This window comes from Pseudorasbora parva, chromosome 8 (genome assembly GCF_024679245.1).
Source record: "Pseudorasbora parva isolate DD20220531a chromosome 8, ASM2467924v1, whole genome shotgun sequence".
NCBI lineage: Eukaryota > Metazoa > Chordata > Actinopteri > Cypriniformes > Gobionidae > Pseudorasbora > Pseudorasbora parva.
The window spans coordinates 2416820-2437260 of NC_090179.1; the positions used below are offsets into that span (position 1 = coordinate 2416820).

Here is a 20441-nt window from a genome sequence, read left to right on the forward strand (position 1 = left end):
CCCAAGGGAAGTACCACTTCACAACAGGCAAGAAGCCTGGGGCAAAGAAATGGAAGGATGCCTTGGACCGAATTAATAAGTGTCCACTACACAATCTGACCTGTGCATAGGATATCTTTGGAAAAAGAATCCCTTGCAAATGTGGTTATCATAAGGTATGTGGTGATAAATGTGATTATTTTATTTATGCTGATGATCATTACTAATTTTAGTTTTTTTCCCCATAATTTCTTTTTTTTTTTTTTTTTTACAATTTAATTAGAAAAGATGAGTTTTTTGTTGAGCATCATATTTTGTGCATCATGTTGTGGCTCCTATAGTATGATATAGTGAAAATATGGAGCTCAAACTTGAAAAATAACATTAGTTTTAATCACAGGCAAAACTAAGCAATGCTGTGCATTTTAGTGAAGATGCTGTCAGTATACTAGGTGAATTCTTTGCTTGTAAGGTACATCAATGAGGTCTTTATTACAGTTTAGTAAGAGACTTAAACTGCACTCACACATTAAAAAGATTTGCACAAAGATCTGAAGGTGGGTGTTTCTACAATTATACTGAAAGTAGTTTGACTTAAAAAAGAGCAAACAAACGGATTCATTTTTTTTTTTTAAACGCTTTTCAGCAGTTTGGATTTTGATCATTTACGTGCATTAGGTATTTGTATACCAAATGATGCAGCTTTATAAGGCTAAAAATTATTTAGTTTAACTATACTGGCAATATTTTCAGACCTGGGGAAAACATTAACATTTTTTTTGCAGTCAGCAGAGCAGACATTGTTAGGGATGGAAGCAGGACCTCAGGGCAGTGCAGACCCACGACCAGTCCCACAGTGCAGTGCAGGCTCAAGTGTCAGCATGGAAGCAGGACCTCAGGGCAGTGCAGGCCAACGACCAGTCCCACAGAGTAGTTCAATTATGTGTGGTCTTGATTGGAGCAGACTACCCTCGCTGCAGCAAATGTATGATTCCTGTCTGTCCTTGGAGTTCAGAGGTCCTTAACCAACTGGATCCCTCCCACAGAAACAAGCTAAAGGGTGTCATAACCTCAACCGATGGTAACATCCTGAAGCTAGACTCTACCAAGAAGGTAAATGTATATAAAAGGAGGCAAATGCATGTTAACTTCACCTGATGTTCAGTAATTATATCTGATTATAATGTGTGTGTGTGTGTGTGTGTATATATATGTTTTTATATAGATCACTAAAAAGCTAGCTGGTGGCATTGCGGACACTGCTACTTGGATGACAAACGTTGGCAATGAGTTTGGCCAAGTCCTAAACTGTGTCTTAACCACTGGTGAGGGAGCTGGCCTAGATGACCTGTGTCAGGGCATCGTAAAGCGATACAAGGATGCTGGAGAGCCGGAGCCAGTTGTAATTTACGTTGACAGGGACTGCTGCAGCGAGACAGGTTTGTTACCATAAGTCTTCACCTAATAGGAATGCAACCATTTCAGGCATGTTTTTTGGAAAGTGAATTTACATGCCATCCCTAGGTGTTTGTTATAATTTTAGAACCATGTGTAAAATGATGCCTTGTTTCTCATCGGTGTAGGCGTGACTCCATTTCTTACCTGGTTTCGACCATGGAAGGTCACAGTGCGACTTGACGTCTTCCACTTCATGCGGCGGTTCACTGCTGGTCTTACAACGGAGCACCATCCACTGTATGGCACTTTCTGCTCCAAGTTGTCCAGCTGTATATTTGAATGGGACAAGGAGGACATCGCTCGTCTTAAAGAGGCAAAAAAGACCATGCTTCCAAAAAAACATGGGGGCCATATTTTGACAGAGTCCCAAATCCTGTCAAGCATCACCTCTACTGAACTGGCCAAGCACTGCAGGAGGAGGACACGCAGAGTTGAAGAAACCCGTGTACTGATACAAGGACTGCTGGACTCCATGTGGGAACTGACGGACACCACTGGTTTGCGCCTCATCAGTGAAGAGAGCATGACACGTGTGTGGGAGGTACAGCAGAAACACTTACCTTGCATCCAAGATCCACCCGGAGTTCAGCTTTACACAAAACTGGGCTCCGGGTTACAGAAGGGTGACAATGTTCTGGATGTACTGAGGTGTGGCAGAGGGTCCTCTTCCCTGGAAAGCTTCCATCACCACCAGTGCACTTTTATTCCAGGCAAGTTGAAATAAAACAATATCATGTGTATAATTAAGTAGTGTTGTCACAATACTGGAGTATATAATAGTATTTTAATCATTTAAAACATTGTCTTTCAGGGTGGAGGTGTAATGCTTTACATACGCAGATGTACATGGTTGAAGGTGCATCAAGATGGAACATCAACCGAGCTCATCAAGCTGTTGACATGAGTGGTACATCACTAACTAAAATGTATGATGTGCGTTTAATGTCCCACATTAATGTCCTCAGCAGCAGAGTCCTCGGATGTGCACTCCTGCCAGAATTCATACCACCTGGAAAACCCACTGGTAAGATTCAACATTGTACATTTAATTCATTGCAGGCATCATTGTGTCTTTTTGGGTTTGTGAATGCTAACCAATCAGACCATTGTTTTTATGACTGATTGTTGCCATAAAGGTGGCCATTCCTAGTTATAAGATGTGATCACATGCACTGTACTGCTTTAGCCTGATATTCCTCTTATTACAAAATGTTTATTGGCAGATGAACGCATAGCTGTGGAGTACTTGTTGGCACAGTCTGACAGAGGAGACCTGCTTTCTTCACTGGAGCAACATGAAATCAATTTGCCAGAGATGCAGGTTGAAGTTCAGGAGGTTGAGTGTTTGGATGTCACAATATGTGATGCAGCAGACATCAATTTAGGCACACACACCCTTGGACGTTCCAGCAGTCATCATGATTCCTTGATCTCATCTCAGGTAATGTCAATTTTCTTGACCATTTGTAATTAAGATTGCATAGGAATGTTAGTTTACTGGAGCAATGAATAAGTTGTTTCATGATTAAACGTTTAATGAATTAAACAATTATTAATAATAGTAAACTTCTTTTTAGCATACATTTTGAACAGTCAGTCTTGTAACTCAAATTTATTCTACTTAAATTTTTTTTAAAACAATCTAGGAAACCAGTGTGGCAAGTGGTGGCTCTTACAGTCCTGACATTGAAGACGTTTCCCGCGTTGGTCCCAGCACATCAACCCCGGTAAAGTATAACATGATATTTCCATTTTCAGGACAGTAGATGTGATTCCAGGGTAGGGTTGGGCATCGAGAACCGGTTCTAACTTGGAACCGTTTAAAAAATAACGATTCCATTGGAATCGTTTAGAAAATTTATTTTCGGTTCCGATATTCGGTTCAAAACGCGCAAGTTTTGGTTTCCATGGCCACCTGATTTCCGGTGCTTGCGCGCCCGCTTGTTCTTTTAGTCATGGAAGCCCGGTAAGCGGCTCTGAAGTGTGGATTTATTTCACTTTTAAAAGTCTGGGTCGGCACAGTGCAACTAGTGTTGTCAAAAATATCGATACTGAAATATCTGAAAAGATACGATAGCCTGCTCAGCCTACACAATCGATCCCAGCTGCTCTCCTCTCCTCTCCTCTCTGACCGACAGCGAGTTGACACGCAGCCGCATATATTCTCATTCAGCCGGTTAACCCTCTGAACACGACGGACGCGCGTTCTGCTGGACTTTTCCTTACGACAGTGTGTTAGTGTTAGTGTGTGTGTGATCGGTCTGAATTTCGCGCGGGATTGCACATAATTCTACGAATCCCCGCAGATTTCAAGCTCACATCTGAAGCGCACACACACACATAGCCTACCGTAATAAAGCCGCCCCTGACATACAAGTGCAAATATTCGCTTCTTTTTACATCTTATTATTGGTCAAATACACTCAAACAAATTCTCAGTGCACATTTTGAACAGAACTCTTTCTCTCTACCCCTCTCTTTTTTCTTTCCCTAACCCTAACCCTAACCCCTCTCTTTTTTCTTTCCCTAACCCTAACCCTAACCTAACCCTAACCCTAACCCCTCTCTTTTTTCTTTCCCTAACCCTAACCCTAACCTAACCCTAACCCCTCTCTTTTTTCTTTCCCTAACCCTAACCCTAACCCCTCTCTTTTTTCTTTCCCTAACCCTAACCCTAACCTAACCCTAACCCTAACCCTAACCCCTCTCTTTTTTCTTTCCCTAACCCTAACCCTAACCTAACCCTAACCCCTCTCTTTTTTCTTTCCCTAACCCTAACCCCTAACCCTAACCCTAACCCTACCCCTCTTTCTCTCTACCCCTCTCTTTCTCTCTACCTCTCTCTTTTTTCTTTCCCTAACCCTTACCCCTAACCCACCCTAACCCCTAACCCTAACCCTACCCCTCTTTCTCTCTACCCCTCTGTACCCCTCTCTTTCTCTCTACCCCTCTCTTTCTCTCTACCCCTCTCTTTCTCTCTACCCCTCTTTTCTTCTAAAAAGGCAAAAGAAAAATTCCTAAAACTGTTTTGAGAATTGTGAAATTCGTGAGATCTTGGATAGATCATTGAGTATATCCATCATTGCCATAAAACTAAAAAACATAATCAGTCTGTATGTTTACAAAGCTATAATTACCCATAGAATACTAATCATACATAATACAATCATGTATCTTTTTATCCACAGACTGTTTATGACTCATGGTCGGGCTGCCCAGAGACCTGATTCCAACAGGGTTTCAGAATGTGTCTCACTCAAGCTTCTGAAGGAGTTCAGGGAAGCCAGAAACAGGCCTAAAGACAACAAGAGCAAACCCTTTCCTATTCCTCAGGCTATAGTGATGACGTATAGCCACATCAAGCAGCTGCTTGAAGACTGCAGAGAGCTACTGGAACAAACCAACTTGTTGCTAGTTAGAGTGAACAACACCACAGTGTCTTCATGGTGCGTTGGATTTCAGCTTGCTAAATTGGAGTAGTTTAGTGTACATAGCAAATCTCAACTGATTTGTTTTTATTAAAAATTCTTTATGAATGTTTTCTGGGTAAAGCTGCCATTTTAAAAGCAGTTCTGCTCTTATCTAACTGAAAATGTTTGTTTTTCTTTCCCAGGCTTCTTGACAGACAGAGAAGAACTGACAGGGACACCTTGCTACAAGGGGTGGAGCTTCCCCAGCCTGTTGGTTTGGCAAAGGAGCCACTGCCAAAGCCTAGAGAGCTCCCATCTGCACCTGATGAACATGGACACGTTGCCATTGAGTTCCAGGAGCCTGAAAATCAAGAGGGTGAGGCAGTTATCTGCCAACGTAAATATGCTCGCACTGGAACTGCAGTGTCTTCTATTACACACACAGACACTGAGCTTGGAAATTATTAAAAGACAGCTGATTGAATGGTGTGCATTAAAAAAATTCATAGGAAAGCTGTTTAATGTATTATATCTTTATCTATTTATCTTTCAGCTGTCTTTAATGTATTATATCTTTATCTATTTATCTTTCAGCTGTCTTTAATGTATAAGAAAATTCATAGGAATGTTCTTTAAAATATTATATCTGTATCTATATCTATGTCTATCAATCAGCTGTCTTTAATGTATTATATCTATATCTATTTATCTATCAGCTGTCTTTAATGTATTATATCTATATCTATTTATCTATCATCTGTCTTTAATGTATTATATCTATATCTATTTATCTATCATCTGTCTTTAATGTTAAAGTTTGAGTGCATTAGGTAAATTCATAGGAAAACTCTTTTCTTTTTGGAATAAATATAATTACATTTCGCATTTACATAAATTTATAAATTATATACCTATTGCATAATGGAATTATATTAATAATGTATATGTTTGTGTGTGTGTGTATGTATGTATGTGTATATATAGTATATATAATATAATATATATATAGGTTTACCTGTGCATTGTATGTGTTTGGTTGTCATGCCATAGGTCATGGTTTTTTGTATGGTTCTCCCTACCTCTTATATTATTTTTTTGTCTACTATTGTGTTTTCATTACTTCTGTGTTTTTAGATTTTCCTTTTGACCCCTTGCAACTTGTGGCACAAGCATTTCACTGTATTGCAAAGTATATGTGACAATAAATGTAACTAACTAACTTATATACGTATATGTTCTTTACATTATATTCATGTAACATTCTATTACACTGTTTGTGGAAGTGTTTATTATCCTTATATGTAAATATGTATATATTATTAAACTGCATTAATTTATTAACTGTTTATTATAGTTGTAATTATCATTTAAAATTAGATGAATACAAATAAGGAATTTTTAATGTGAATGTTGGATTAAATTTAAGACTTTTGAATAAAACATATTAGTAGAAATACGTGTTGTCTGTTTTATTTCAGCTGTACAAAAATTATATGAGAAAGTGTTTTGTTATTAAGGGAAATGTGCATAAAAGAGCCAATCAGCAATCGAGTTCACATGAAGGTCAATCTCGATTGGCTGATTATTCTCGTGACATTCTCGCTGAACTCGGGAGAACATCATCTACTATCCGGAGATTAAAGGTAACATTAAGTATTATTAAATCACAAATTCACGACTCTAGTTTTAACCTATTTACCAGACCTTAATTATATATTTTTTGGGAATAAAGTTTAAGAGGTCTAAACTGCCGCAGTAAGGCAAGTTCACATAAGATTTACCTGTGACGGTATGCTAACGTTAACGTAACTCTCCATGGTTTTTTTTTTGAGGGGAGAAATGATTGTTTAACCCCTGATAATAGATATCCATCATAAAATATGTCGACCTCCCACCCCAGATCCAGATGTTGTTTTGTTCCAGGTGCAGATGTTGTAATTTATTGTCAATACTAGTGTTTATGAACCATGCTAGTATTTGGTGTGGTTATTTTACGGTTGCTCTGGTAAAATAACAACTGTAGAAATATTATTACATTACGTTACCCAACACTGTACAAATATTTCTACAAAAACTTTAGATTATTATACAGTATTTGTTGCAGTGGTAACACATATTTAACACAAGTTTACATTGCATGTTGTCAAAACAGATGTTCAACCTCAAAAGACAAAATTCTACTCTTGCAATTTTGAAGACTGTTTGAAACCAAGCAGAGAGAGCAACCATTGACTAGCATAATAGGAAAAAAAATACTATGGTAATCAATGGTTGCTCTCTCTGACAATATTCTTCCACGATATTTTTCAGAAATGACCAAAACAGGGAAATCCAACGCCTATTGGAATGATGTGTGCCATAGGTATGCCCAGGGAACCTTCCAGTTCACTACAGGCAAAAGGCCTGGAAGCAAACAATGGAAGGAGGCCCTGGAGCGGATTGATGCCTGTCCCCTACAAAAGGGAAATAAGGTGGACCTGTTTGGCAGGCATATAGTGTGCACTTGTGGGTTCCACAAGGTAGGTGTAAGATATAATATATCAAAGGCATGATAAGTTCCTGTATCATGTAATAGACTATTTTATTGATCATCCACATATCTGTTATCTGAGTGCACAGTTCTGCAGAATAATTGATGAAATTATTTAACATGAATAGTATGGCCTTCTTTTGTTTCTAATCTTTAAAAACGTTTTATCCCAGTCAACAGATACAGGGCCTAATGTATTGGTAGGCAGCAGCAGCACAGTGGCAGGCAGCAGCAGCAGCAGCACAGTGGCAGGCAGCAGCAGCACAGTGGCAGGCAGCAGCAGCAGCAGCACAGTGGCAGGCAGCAGCAGCACAGTGGCAGGCAGCAGCAGCAGCAGCACAGTGGCAGGCAGCAGCAGCAGCACAGTGGCAGGCAGCAGCAGCAGCAGCACAGTGGCAGGCAGCAGCAGCAGCACAGTGGCAGGGACATCACAAGAAGAACAAGGAATTAAGTGTTCTCTCTGTGGTGTGGTTGTGGAGGCAGAGAAGTTCTCAGAGCACCTCTCTGACCACCATGCTGAAGAGAAGTGTGACACCTGTGGGGCCAGGGTCCAGGGTGCTGTTGGACTCCTCCAACATATTGAGTCCAGCCATTATGGGGCCCTGTTGGCTCCACGTTTCAGCCCTTCAAAAGATCCCACACCATCTCCGTGCCCCTCACCATCTCCACGGCTGGTGCAGACACCAGTGTCTCCATCCCTGCGGCCCACTCTATCCTCACACCACTCTCCAGCCCTACAGCCTTCACCACCACCACCTTCACGGCCAACTCCATCCCGTTGGACAACTCCATCCCCACACCACTCTCCAGCTCTACAGCCTCCACCACCATCACGGCCCACTCCACCGAAGTGGCCCACTCCGTCCTCACGGCCCACTTCATCCCCACGCCACTCTCCAGCTCTACAGCCTCCACCACCATCACGGCCCACTCCACCGAATTGGTCCACTCTGTCCTCTCGGCCCACTTCATCTCCACGCCACTCTCCAGCTCTACAGCCTCCACCACCACCACAGCCCACTCCATCCCCACGCCACTCTCCAGCTCTACAGCCTCCACCACCACCACAGCCCACTCCATCCCAACGCCACTCTCCAGCTCTACAGCCTCCACCACCATCACAGCCCACTCCATCCCCACGCCACTCTCCAGCTGTACAGCCTCCACCACCACAACAGCCCACTCCATCCCAGTGGCCCACTCCGTCCCCAAGACCATCTCCATCCCCTCACCACTCTCCAGTTCCACAGACCTCACAACCATGGCGCTCTACATCTTCGCAGCCCACTCCATCCTCACATCCAGCACCCTCTGTGCAGCCCACACCTCTGCCTCAGGCTGTAACTGATTGGGAAAGCTTTCTTCCCAGTCAGTTCAAGAGAGTCCTCCAGCCAGCAGATTGGGTATGGATTGCCAAGTGCCTCTATGAGCCCAAAGGACAGCTCAGGCAGAAGATCAAGGAGAAATGGTTTTATCCACCGATGCAGCCCAAGCCATCTCCTCCTGAGCCTGGGTGGTACTTCAGACAGAGGATGTTCTTGTGGGCACCAATGAGGATGTGGGGCATCCCTCTTAAATGCCAACAGTGTGGCCGTAAGATGCACCACTCAGGGATCTACCCAAAGGTCAGGGAGGTGATCGACATGGGTAGTCGCTATTACCTGGTGGGTGGAGACTATCCACGCTGCAGTGTATGCAGGCTTCCAGTATGCCCATGGAGCCAGGACATCCTTTTACAACTGGATGTGGCACACAGGACAATGTTTCCAGCAGTGCTGACCTCTCAGCTAGCCCTGGACAAGAAATGTGTGACCTTCCTCAGGCCAAGGACCAGTGGCAACAGTTCTTCCTACCTCCAGTCAGCAGTAGAGGAAGTCCACAGTGAGGAGTGGGCACGACGGACCATCCAGTACCTCTCTGACTGTGAGCATAATTTGAAAAAGGTTGCCCTGGTCCAATCTACAACGGCACCATCCTTTCCTGCACCTGCACCCTTCAGGCCGCTTCCACTCGCCCAGTGGTTTGAGACTGTCCACTCCAATGACATCCTCAGCCATCTCGACGAGATGAAGGGGGTGATTACATCCACCTATGGCCGAATCCTAAAAATGGATTCTACAAAGAAGGTACAATACATGAAGGACTCAGCATGAGATTTTATATATATATATATATATATATATATATATATATATATATATATATATATATATATATATATATATATATATATATATATATATATGAGTAATGTACCATAACAAAAAGAAGAAAATATATATAATTAAGCCTGTTAGAATGTCTTTATGTTTCTTTATGCTTATTTTTCAGATCACCAAAAAGCTGGCTGGGGACATTGGGGACACAGCTGCGTGGATCACGAACATCGGCAATGAGCTCGGCCAGGTTCTGAACAGCGTTCTGACAACAGCTGAGGGTGCAGGACTGGAGGAGCTGTGCCAGGGCATCGTCAGACGCTACCAGAATGCTGGTGAGCCAGAGCCGGAGGTCATCTATGTTGACCGGGATTGCTGCAGTCAGTCAGGTGGGATTTTCAGATTACTACTTTATCAAATGTGACATTGGACCACAAAACCAAGTCTTAATGGTCTTTTTGGTAACACTTTACTTGAAGGGGTGTGCTTAAGACATGTCAAGAATATGGGCAAAACAGCTCTAACGATTGATCAAACTATATATATTTTTTGAAATTGAACAGTTATTGTTAATGATTAAACACTGAAACTTTTTTTACCATTTCAAAATAATCCATTAAGGATTTGTGTTTAATGTTAAATACAGGAGTATGTGCTTATATTTTCTGTTCCATTGATTTGCGCATAGTGTCAAGGAAACTATCAGTACTTGGAAACTAATCAATATGCATGAAAACACACCCACTGGAATCAAATGTTTCAGGAACCAAATGTATTCTAACACCATCTTTTAATTAAAATGTAGACATCATCTGAAAGGCAAGCTCATTCGGAGTAAATAAGCTTTCCATTGATGTATGGTTTGTTAGGATAGGACATTATTTGGCCCAGATATAACTATTTGAACATTTTCAATCTGAGGGTACAAAAAAATAGAAATATTAAGAAAATTAAATTTATCAAAATTAAGTCCTTAGCAATGCATATCCACTCACAAAAAAACTTTGGTATATATATATATTTATGATAGGAAATTTGCAAAAAATATCTTCATGGAACATGATCTTAATATTAATAATAATTATATTAATTTTTCTCATAAAAGAAAAATCAATAATTTTGACCCATACAATGTATTGTTGGCTATTGCTACAGATATTCCGGTTCAACGTATGATTTTACGTGGTTCTGTGGTCCAGGGTCACATGTGCATTGCAATATATTTTACAAATGTTAATAGTGGTTGTAATTATTATTATTATTATTATTATTATTATTATTATTATTATTATATCAATGTAATGTAATTGTAATTAATTATTATGACTGAAAAATATGTTGAAATACAATCAAATGCATGCTTTTTGCTAATGTTTTCCCCCTCCACAGGTGCACCTGCAGTGCTGAATCTTTTTCGGCCATGGAAGTGTATTGTGAGGCTTGATATTTTCCATTTCATGAGGAGATTTAACTGCGGGCTTACCACAGAGCACCACCCTCTCTATGGTACCTTTTGTTCCAAACTTTCCTCCTGTATCTTTGAGTGGGATCAGGAGGATGTGAAAGAACTTAAGGTGGCCAAGAGAGGGGAGTGGAAAAACAACCATGGTGGACAGGCTCCCACTGAGGCGCAGCTCATAGCCACCATCAGCACCGGTGAACTGGTGAAGCACTGTAGGCGGCGGACACGTGGGGCTGAGGAGATACGGGCCATGATTTCAGGGCTGCTGGAATCGGTCTGGGAGTCAACCGACACTACAGGGCTTCGCCTAGTTAACCCTGACAGCATGCAGCATGTGTGGGAGATGCAGAAAAAACACCTCGAGTGCATCCAGGACCCTCCACATGTTGACTTATACACAAAGACGGGGACACTCCAGAAGGGTGGCAAAGTACTAAATGTGCTTAGGTGTGGCAGGGGGTCATCCTCTCTGGAGAGTTTTCACCGTCATCAGTGTTCCTTCATTCCTGGTAAATGTTCTGTAGGTTGTTAAGTTGTAAAGATTGCTATAGTGTCACCATTATAGTAGTAGAATCCTGGGTACTACCTGGATTTGGCTTGCTTTCATGGAATTTACAACAAGCTATTTGTCTTATTATTCTATTTCACTGTTCTATAACTGTGTCATTAAATTTGTATTTCCTCAGTTTAAAATAATTACTGACTGAATATTTGCATTTTCATTATTAGGATGGAGATGCAATGCATTGCACACCCAAATGTATATGTTGGAGGGGGCCTCGAGGTGGAACATGAGCCGGGCAAAAGAAGCTGTAGCTGTGGTGGGGGCCTCAACCCTAAGAACATTTGATGTTTCTTTAATGTCTCATCTAAACAACCTGAGCCAAAGGGTCCTTGGCTCTGCTATGATGCCTGAGTTCACCCCTCCAGGAAAGCCCACTGGTAAGATATCTCTCAAGGAAATGCTGAGCATTGGAGCTCTCTCTCTCTCTCTCTCTCTCTCTCTCTCTCTCTCTCTCTCTCTCTCTCTCTCTCTCTCTCTCTCTCTCTCTCTCTCTCTCTCTCTCAATCATGTGTTTGTTTGTGTGTGTGTGTGTGTGTACTTGTCTACCTATCTAACAGGGGACCTTGGCGTCGTTACACACTCACCAACAGGGGACCTCTGAGCCAAGAGGGGACATTTTTCAAGTCCCCTGTTGGTCATGCATTAAATCATGTGAAAATGAAGTAAAAAACTAAAGAAATGCTCTGGTGATTTTTTAAATGTTTGACCAAGTAAGGACCTACAGGTGTGTGTGTTTAAATCATGTTAAAATCAAGAAACAACACTCTGGTGAATTTTTAAAAATTTTGACCAAGAGGGGACCTAAGACCATTCCTCTCTCTCTCTCTCTCTCTCTCTCTCTCTCTCTCTCTCCTCTCTCTCTCTCTCTCTCCCTCTCTCTCTCTCTCTCTCTCTCTCTCTCTCTCTCAATCATGTGTTTGTTTGTGTGTGTGTGTGTGTGTGTGTGTGTGTGTGTGTGTGTGTGTGTGTGTGTGTGTGTTTGTGTGCGTGTGTGTGTGTGTCCTTTCCCCATTAACAATGTGTTACAAATTATTGCAGAGGAGCGGATTGCTGTTGAATACTTATTGGCCCAGTCCAATAAAGGTGATCAGCTGATGGCAACCAACAGTGACATGACCGAAGTCCCCTCGGAGGAGCCCGAGGATGAAGGCGATTATGACAGGACTGTGTGCAATCCAGCTGACCTTAGGGCTGGTGAATCTGACCCTCCATTAGCTGTCATGGAGGCCCAGGTGACCAGTCCTGTAGGGGAGACTGGACCCAAATCCCTTGATGAGGAGGTCGGTGAGGATGAGGCGGATGACACGGCACATCCTAGCACATCCGGCCAGGTAATGTTGCTATCCTGTAATATCTTTTATTACAGTTTTTCTCCAATGGTTTGGCTCATTTCTTGAAATAGAAATTACATGTTCAAAACAACATGGACAAACCTACAAACCAGTTTAAGAACCAATGAAGAAAAAATTTAAAAAGAAAAATGTATCTGCTGACATGTGAAAAACATATTGTCAACAATATGTACAGTTAAAATATATGTATAATGTGAACTATTTACTCAACACTGTATATATTTATTGGACTTGCTTATTTTCTCAATTTTCAGAGTGTACGGTGTGATGCTAGAGGTGTCTTGGGCTGGGAGGCAGTTGATGCCTTGGCAGCGTACCTGGTTGGCCTAAACCGTACAATCACTGCCTTGTCATTGCAAGAGGAGGCCGAAATAGTCCGTCTGTACATGGCTTTGAATCCCATGGACAAAGTGCCCTCGAAATATGGTAAGAGGGCAAAGAAAAACACCTTGACAGGACCATGGAGAGCATCCAGGAAGCCAAGCGGTTCTGCTCCAGGACAGCAGGCAGCAGAGAGGTAATTTAACAATTTGAATTGTCACTAGTTATATTTTACACAGTATACAGTCCAGATTATATCACCCTTCTTTTCCATAGACTGTTCATGACTCATGGGCAGGCGGCTCAGGACCCTGAAGTCCACCGGGTCTGTGAATGTGTTTGCTTACGACTTTTCAAAGAGTTTAAGCAAGCACGGAACAGGCCCAAGGACACAAGTGGAAAAACTCTGCCAATTCCTCAATCTATTGTAGCAGTATACAGCCACTTAAAACAGCTTCTGGAGGACAGCAGGGCAGTTCTAGAACAGACTAACCTGGTTCTGGTCCCAATAAATACCACTACTGTCTCCTCATGGTGAGTCTTATTTGTGCTGTACTTTTATACAATCACAGCAGCATATCAAGATTGTACTTGAAAAACCTTCCTGTACATGTTTCTTTTAAAAATTAATAAAAGTTAAGACAATGGGCTTTATATTAAGTTTAGTTTATTGAAACTTTATTAAACCAGGCAAGTCATTACAGTTTTTCTGAATTTCTAAAATACATTCTTGTAGCCATCGCTAATTTTCTTAAAACATTAAACACAAATCCAAATATTCAATCTAAATTCACACAAACAATTGCTTCTAAACCCTTTCACTTGTACTCACGATCATTTTGCATGCATGTGCCATAATTTAGATATATATTAAGATGGTAGAATGCACTTTTACAGATGCCTACTGAAATGTATCACTAATTTAAATTATTTCTGTAGCACATTTCAATAAATTAGGGCAATAAATTCAAAACCAATTTTAATAAATTACTTGAATTTCTCTTTTGCAGGCTCCTAAGAAGACAAAAACGTGCAGACAGGGACATGCTGCTGCAGGGTACTGAACTGCCTAATCAACTATACCTGGCAAAGGAGCCGCTTCCTGAAGTGAGAGACCTTCCAGCTGCTCCTTTACAACATGGGCATGAGGCAATGGTTTTTGAGGAGCCTGAAAATCAGGAGGGAAAGGCATTTGTTCGCAAACGAACCTCAAAAAGGTGCCCCCTGCCCACCCCTCCTCCTGGAGCAATTCCCATATATCCACCAGCAGCAGACTTTGCATCCTACCCACCCTTTCCCAGCTACCCACCAGGTCTACCAGTGCCTCAGTTCAAGCCTCCTCCTCAGTTCCAGCCTCATCCCCAGTTCCAGGACCCAGCCCAGTTCCAGCCTCCTCAGTTCCAGCCTCCTCCTCAGTTCCAGCTCCAGCCTCCTCAGTTCCAGCCTCCTCCTCAGTTCCAGCCTCATCCCCAGTTCCAGGACCCAGCCCAGTTCCAGCCTCCTCCTCAGTTCCAGCTCCAGCCTCCTCAGTTCCAGCCTCCTCCTCAGTTCCAGCCTCATCCCCAGTTCCAGGACCCAGCCCAGTTCCAGCCTCCTCAGTTCCAGCCTCATCCCCAGTTCCAGGACCCAGCCCAGTTCCAGCCTCATCCCCAGTTCCAGGACCCACCTGATAACCGACTACCACAAACTGGTCCCCCTACTCAGCCCAGGCAGCGTACCTGGAGGTAGCAGAAAGCTGCCCAAGAAGACGAGGAAAGAATGGCTAGGGGTGAACCACCAAGGAAACGCCTGGCAAAGGATGTTTACCACTACACCTGCAAGCACTGTGGGCAATCCAAAAACAAGACAACTGGCCACACTCAGTTGAAGGGCCGGTGGTACTTTCCAGCTTCAGGCCTCTCTGTGGCTCAGTGGAAGGAGAGTGTACACACTGTTAGCCCAGATTTCATATTTAATTAAACAGTTTAATTGCAACACACTTAATTTTTTCAAGACTTAGAGCAATACTTTAAAAATGTCAGTAAATTCTACTACTTCAGTACACGTAGTTGAATGTGTGAATAACTTTAAGTGTAATGGATTACATTAAAAAAGTTTAGACTGACCACACCCACCTGGTAGCTGCTGCAAAGTTTTAGACGACGCCATTTTAATGTGGCAGCTGCTGCATGTGGTTTGGTAAAGTTGATGGTGAGTTGTTAAAATATAATTGTTTTAATCCAGTTTTTTGTTTTATCTTTTCGCTGAGATGCTGTTTTGAGTAAAGACACTGTTTTAAGTAACATTTCTGTTTGAACACACGACAGGCGTATTCATGGCATTTGCTGTGCGTCTGTCTTTTCCCCATTCTTCTGATTCATTGTGTGAGTAATGAAAAACATCTTTCTTTTAACAATTTAAGGAATTTCGCTGGCCAACTTGTAACTGTTAGATTATCACTCCCGCGCAGTGAACACTATTCCACTTAAATTACGTTATCTGTATGGCGCTTTCCACGGGATTCTATGGTCCATTGTTCCCTTTTATTGCCGAGGAGCTATTTTTGAGCACTGAAAAAAATCGTTAAACAGGTTGTAGTATTTGCTAATCATTTTCACGCGCTTGGACATGTTCCGACACGCATGGTTTAACCCTTGCGAGTTCAACACGCACCGCGCAATGCCTTAACTCCCGTGATGAGAGATTTCGCAGCCCGTTTTCGTCTGTGCATTTTCTCCTATTTCACAGAGGGACTACTTGCGAGCAAAGAAAACATGCTTTATTAAAGACCATGGGATTTCCAATATCATTTAGTTGCTTTTGCCACTGTCTTGCAGCAGTCTGTTTAATCCCTTGTGTTTCCAGTGGAGCTTGAGGTTCAACAGGACGACCAGTTTAATAAATCTGGTGAGTGAATTAAACTTTAAAAGCCACGCTTTATTTTGATAGTCATTGTATTAAATAAAAGTTGAATGAATGTTTAGATGCAAACACAAATGAACGCTCTCTAACAATGCATGTGTTTATTGTGTTTCAGGTGGCAGGAAGACATGCACTGGAAGTGTAAGTATTGTTCTTTTAACTGTGAAAAAAGATCACAGTTATTTAAACATTACAGACTGAAACATGGTAGTTATGCTAGAAATGAGCAGTATGCAGGATTTTTTTAAAAGCTAGAATTAACTACACAAATAGTTAATGACAATGGGTATTTATGGCCATTTGGGGGTTTTCAGCACTGAGACAAACATCATGTTTCACTGACCATGCCTTAATATAGTTTGCCATGTTTTATATTTTAGGTTTATTACGAGTTCAGCCGAGTAGTGGGGAGAAATCTCAGAGAGAGCTTCTTTGATGCTCTTGACCATTACTCTGCAAATCTAATGGACATCTCAAGAAGAAGAAAGGCCTTGCTGGTCAGCTTTTGGCGGAGCTTTTACGTCAGACAAGGGTGGGTTTATTTGTCTACATCAGTCTACCTTATTCCTCCTGATTTTTGTCATCCCTTCTTTGTATTCTTAACTGTCTGTCCTCTTTTTTCACTTTCTTTCCCTGTCTTGTTGTTCTTACTTTTTGATGATCTCCCTTTACTCTCCTCTCTCCTTTTGTTTGTCATCTCTTGTCCTGTTCTTTATTTCTCAAAACTCTTGAAAAAGTAATTAAAGTGGCATGCGCGTATTCCAACCAAACTGCTGTACAATATCTGCAATATCTTCCAGACCAACAGATGTTAGGTCCCTTTGCCTTCGTGGACTGCCTGTCATTTTGGGTGATGATTCTTCAACCTTCTTTAAGACCTGCTCCGTAAGTTGTAAAACGTTTGTTTGTAAATTTTGCAGGTAAATTTTAATCCATTAAAGGGTTAGTTCACTCAAAAATGAAAATTATGTCATTAATTACTCACCCTCATGTCGTTCGACACCCGTAACACCTTCGTTCATCTTCGGACCACAAATGAAGATATTTTTGTTAAAAGCTGATGGCTGAGAAAGGCTTCAGATAGACCTCGGTTGGTATTAAGTACATTCACTCTAACAAGAACCATGAAAAGCACTAAACACATCGGTACAAAGTCCATCTCTCAACAGTGGCTGTTATAATAGTTTTTTGCGTACAAAAATAAAAACTTTATCCACCAAGTTATGTGAACTCAACGCATGTGCGAAAATATGATGCAGATCCGCCGTTCGGATACATGACACCAGAAGCGAGGAGGAGCGCTGCTATCTGTGAGTTCATGTCCGAGACCTACACGGAAGACAATAACTTGGAGGATAAAGTTTTATTTCGTTTTTTTTTTTTTTTTTTTTGTGCACAAAAACTATTCTCGTTGCTTCGTAAAATGATTGTACAGCCACTGTAGTCAGATGGACTTTGTATCGGCGTCTTTAGTGCCTTTATGGGTCTTGTGAGTGTAAATGTACTGAATGCCAATGAAGGCCTATCTGAAGCCTTTCTCAGCATCAGCTTTCAACAAAAATATCTTCACTTGTGTTACGGGTGTCGAATGACATGAGGGTGAGTAATTAATGACAAATTTCATTTTTGGGGGAACTAACCCTTTAATGAAGATTTGTCTGCTACTAACTTCTTTTTCACTGGAGTCCCATGAATTATTTTAATGATTAAAGTAATTAATGACATTTTAAATTAAATTCATTTTTTGGTAAACCAACTTGTATGTATAAAAAAAACTTGCCCAATATATTTTGATTTTGAAGGACAGTGCTATCATAATTTATACATGGCCAGGTTGCAAAACTGCCATGAATGTGGCATGACATCAAAGGAGAACATTTGTCCTGTTTAGTGCATGACTTTATGACTGGTATTGATTGCTTTTGTTTACTTCTGTGGAGATTACACATGCTTGATTTTATAGTTGGAAATAGGTTTTAGTCGTCAACATATTATTTAACTGCAATGATCTTGTTTCTTTCTTTGTTAGGATGTTACTGATGAGGACTCGTACCACCAAATTCCCGTAGGAATCCTATGTGTTGATGCAGAAAGTCCACAGGTGAACCCTTCCCAAGTGTGCATCATCTTGGAAGGGAATTCGGTTATGAAACCAGACAACCTGCCTCAGGCCTTCTGTCTTCTTTTTGGACTCATTTATGGCCTTCACTTGGACTATCCAAAGTGTATGAAAAACACTTTCCATTTCATCCAGCAGGTATTTTTTAACCTTGGAAAGGTGGACTTGGCACCAAAAATTAAATCCTTAAAAAATCAGCTTACAGCTACAGTGTAAAATGGTGTCCGACACAAGATGTTTTTTTTTCTTCTGTGTTCTGTAAAAAAAAAAAATTCAATTGTTTTTTGTTTTTTTACAATTAGAATTGTTTGTAGAATTAAAGCAGCTTAACATGACAACCAAAATTATTGATATACTGCATGCCACAGCACTTACAGAACTGGCGCACTAGTTATTCAGTGAAATCATATAAGCAACTTTTCATTTACTTTGAAATTGAATTTTTATTTTAATCCGTAGATCCATCGTTCTGCCTCTATTGCTGAGAACTCTGTTGTGTTGCAATTTCAGAATAGTCTAAGCACACATTTCCTCACTGATAGATCAGCAGACCATATCTGCAGGAAGTTAAATAATTGTACAGATTCCCCAAAGAAGGGTAAAAAAAAGATATTTTTTCTGAGAGTGATGGCAAGAACAAAACAAAGCTGCACAATGTCAATTTTCTGAACTGAGGTGTGAAAGATAAACAGGTTGATTTTATATTTGTACAGTATGTTCATTTGCTTAAAGTATTAGTTCACCCCAAAATGTAAATTTCCTGATAATTTACTCCCAATGCCATCCAAGATGTTCATGTCTTTCTTTCTTAAATGGAAAAGAAAAGTTTTTTTTTTTTTTGAGGAAAACATTTTAGGCGTTTTCTCCCAACAATGGACTTCAATTGCAACCAATAGTTGAACGTCCACATCAATGCAGTTCCAAAGGGCTCTAAAGTGCTTAAAATGGTACCGTGCGATCCCAGCTGAGGAATAGGGTCTTATCTAGCGAAGCGATTTCTCATTTTCTTAATATAAAATAAATCTATATACTTTTGAACCACAATTAATCGTCTTATGCTGGTCTATGATGTTTCAGGCATGACATAATCAGGTTGAAAAGGTCACACCAAACTTGGGCGGAAGTACCGCCGCATTGTTTACAAAGTGTGGAGGGATCATTCAAATTGTATTGTATGTTGACTCACATATTTATTATTGTTTTACCGTTTTTGTTAAAAGCGTTTCTATTAGTCTTAGAGCATTTGATTTGTAAACAATGGAGTGGTACTTCTGACCACTTTCGGTGTGACCTTTCAACGTGATTGTCATGCCTGGCTCATCACAGACTAGCACAAGATTATCAATTGTGGTTAAAAAATATATCGATTTTTATTTTAGAAAATTACCAATAATTTCGCTAGATAAGACCCTATTCCACAGCTGGGATCGCACCATACAATTCGAATCACTTCAGAGCCCTTTGAAACTGCAGTGATGTAGACGTTCAATATCCAATATCCAAAAATCCTTAAATGTTTTACTAAAAAAAAAAATATATATATATTTTTTAATTTATTTTCCTCTGAAGAAAGAAAGACATGAACATCTTGGACGGCATTAGGGTGAGTAAATTATCAGGAAATTTTAATTTTGGGGTGAACTATTTATTTATGTGCAAATGTTAAAACAAGCTTTCATGTTCTCGGGGAATTGCACAAAACTACTTGTTAGATGCACTCTCTTTATGAGAGAGAAAAATTGGAATCTCTAAAACTTGAGGGCAAAATTGTTTTAAACTTGTTTTAAAGTCTTCACTGTATTTTTGCAGTTTGAAAAGTTTTAAATAAAAAATAAGAGAGAAGTCTTTTGTTGTCTGATTGCTTTTGTATATAATGTAATGCAATTAAAAAGATGAGTAGAGTAATTAAACAGGTATTAGGCTACTTAAAATTAAAGTATTTAGTCTATTCAACTTGAAATAATTATTAGAACAGCTAATATCATTAAGTACATTTAACTCAAGTTTATCAAGTAAACATTACTTAAATTTTTTAGGGCAACCAGTTTCCTCAATTTTTTTAAGTAAACTCAACTTATCCGGGTTTAGAGTGCAGGGACCTCTTTGAATTGCTTTATATAGCAGTTTTATTATATATTTTATTACATTTTTATATATTTTTTATATTTATATATTTTTAAATGTGTTT

The 20441-nt window shown here is 40.5% G+C and overlaps 1 long non-coding RNA gene across 1 annotated transcript; it reads left to right on the plus strand.

Moving 5' to 3' along the window:
• Positions 1-15991: 15991 nt before the first annotated feature.
• Positions 15992-18470, plus strand: LOC137084959 (uncharacterized). Its single transcript, XR_010906855.1, has 5 exons — positions 15992-16119; positions 16250-16275; positions 16515-16666; positions 16935-17019; positions 18164-18470. It is a non-coding gene; the product is annotated as an uncharacterized lncRNA (long non-coding RNA).
• The last annotated feature ends 1971 nt before the right edge of the window (positions 18471-20441 follow it).